General features: G+C 54.2%; 1 non-coding gene across 1 annotated transcript in view; it reads left to right on the top strand.

The window, feature by feature from the left end:
* Positions 1–1,242: 1,242 nt before the first annotated feature.
* LOC144431611 (small subunit ribosomal RNA) overlaps positions 1,243–2,500 on the top strand; it is a 1,811-nt gene continuing 553 nt past the window's right edge. Inside the window, exon 1 of the ribosomal RNA XR_013480173.1 lies at positions 1,243–2,500. This exon is cut by the window's right edge and continues 553 nt beyond it. This is a non-coding gene — a ribosomal RNA (small subunit ribosomal RNA).

Genomic DNA, 2,500 nt, shown 5'->3' with positions numbered 1-2,500 from the left:
CGGTGCGGGGCCGGTCGGAGCGCACCCTTTTCTCGGTGGCTGGCGGGCGAGAGAGTGCTGCGTCGCCGGCATCGGCGTCGAAAGAAGCCGAGCCGAAAAAAGTTAAAGTACAAACGTGCAAGCATACTAACCTAACCCTAGGTAAGGCATGTCAGAGCGAAAGACAGTAATTTCGAATGAGCCAAGAAAGAGCGGTGCGGGGCCGGTCGGAGCGCACCCTTTTCTCGGTGGCTGGCGGGCGAGAGAGTGCTGCGTCGCCGGCATCGGCGTCGAAAGAAGCCGAGCCGAAAAAAGTTAAAGTACAAACGTGCAAGCATACTAACCTAACCCTAGGTAAGGCATGTCAGAGCGAAAGACAGTAATTTCGAATGAGCCAAGAAAGAGCGGTGCGGGGCCGGTCGGAGCGCACCCTTTTCTCGGTGGCTGGCGGGCGAGAGAGTGCTGCGTCGCCGGCATCGGCGTCGAAAGAAGCCGAGCCGAAAAAAGTTAAAGTACAAACGTGCAAGCATACTAACCTAACCCTAGGTAAGGCATGTCAGAGCGAAAGACAGTAATTTCGAATGAGCCAAGAAAGAGCGGTGCGGGGCCGGTCGGAGCGCACCCTTTTCTTGGTGGCTGGCGGGCGAGAGAGTGCTGCGTCGCCGGCATCGGCGTCGAAAGAAGCCGAGCCGAAAAAAGTTAAAGTACAAACGTGCAAGCATACTAACCTAACCCTAGGTAAGGCATGTCAGAGCGAAAGACAGTAATTTCGAATGAGCCAAGAAAGAGCGGTGCGGGGCCGGTCGGAGCGCACCCTTTTCTCGGTGGCTGGCGGGCGAGAGAGTGCTGCGTCGCCGGCATCGGCGTCGAAAGAAGCCGAGCCAAAAAAAGTTAAAGTACAAACGCGATGCTAATGAGCGAGCCGTTGTCTCGACTAATATGTAGGGGGCGTTCGATCGAGCGTCTGGCTTGAGCGCTTGTCGGCCTAGCAGAACGGTCGCATTGTTATGCCCGGGTTTTAGGCACCGCTGCAGGCGGCCGGCAGAGCTCTTGTTTGTGCGAAACTGAATGGATCGAGCCCGAGAGAGGGCGAGCAAAGAAAAAACGCAAATCGCTCCGCCTGGCACTGCCGGCGAGAGCGTGGACGTCGCGGCCAGCGACTGTCGAAGCTGAGTACGGCCGCAGGCGATCGCCTCGGTCTTAAACGAATGCGACGAGCACGCGCCGGGCGGCCCAGCAAGGGCCGAGCGCAGCTGTCGCAGCTATCTGGTTGATCCTGCCAGTAGTGATATGCTTGTCTCAAAGATTAAGCCATGCAGGTGCAAGTACGAGTTCTCGTAAAGCGAAACTGCGAATGGCTCATTAAATCAGTCTTGGTTTATTTGGTCTCATAAGCGAAGTGGATAACTGTGGTAATTCTAGAGCTAATACATGCATTAAGCGCCCGACTTCGGGAGGCGCGCTTTTATCAGATCAAAACCGACCGGGTTCGTCCTGTGACGTTTGATGACTCTGGATAACCACGCGGATCGTACGGTCTCTGCACCGACGACGTATCATTCAAGTGTCTGCCCTATCAACTGTCGAAGGTACGCTACGTGCCTACCTTTGTGATAACGGGTAACGGGGAATCAGGGTTCGATTCCGGAGAGGGAGCCTGAGAAACGGCTACCACATCCAAGGAAGGCAGCAGGCGCGCAAATTACCCATTCCCGACACGGGGAGGTAGTGACGAAAAATAACAATACAGGACTCTAACGAGGCCCTGTAATTGGAATGAGTACATCCTAAAACTCTTAACGAGTATCCATTGGAGGGCAAGTCTGGTGCCAGCAGCCGCGGTAATTCCAGCTCCAACAGTGTATGCTAGAGTTGTTGCGGTTGAAAAGCTCGTAGTTGGATTTTGGGCGAGCGCCGCCGGTCCGTCGCAAGGCGTGTCACTGGTTGCGTTCGCCTCACCTTCGGTTCTCCGTCGGTGCTCTTGACTGAGTGTCGGCGGTGGCCGATAAGTTTACTTTGAAAAAATTAGAGTGTTCAAAGCAGGCTGTTCGCCTGCATAGTGTTGCATGGAATAATGGAATAGGACCTCGGTTCTATTTTGTTGGTTTTCGGAGCACGAGGTAATGATTAAGAGGGACAGACGGGGGCGTCCGTACTCTGCCGTTAGAGGTGAAATTCTTGGATCGGCGGAAGACGAACTACTGCGAAAGCATTCGCCAAGAATGTTTTCTTTAATCAAGAGCGAAAGTCAGAGGTTCGAAGACGATCAGATACCGTCCTAGTTCTGACTATAAACGATGCCAACTAGCGATCGGGAGGCGTTACCATGACGACCTTTCCGGCAGCTTCCGGGAAACCAAAGTCTTTGGGTTCCGGGGGAAGTATGGTTGCAAAGCTGAAACTTAAAGGAATTGACGGAAGGGCACCACCAGGAGTGGAGCCTGCGGCTTAATTTGACTCAACACGGGGAAACTCACCCGGCCCGGACACAGGTAGGATTGACAGATTGAGAGCTCTTTCT

This window comes from Styela clava, chromosome 13 (assembly GCF_964204865.1).
Source record: "Styela clava chromosome 13, kaStyClav1.hap1.2, whole genome shotgun sequence".
Taxonomy (NCBI): domain Eukaryota; kingdom Metazoa; phylum Chordata; class Ascidiacea; order Stolidobranchia; family Styelidae; genus Styela; species Styela clava.
The sequence above is the reverse complement of the archived record's forward strand: the minus strand, read 5'-3'. Positions and strand labels throughout refer to the sequence as shown.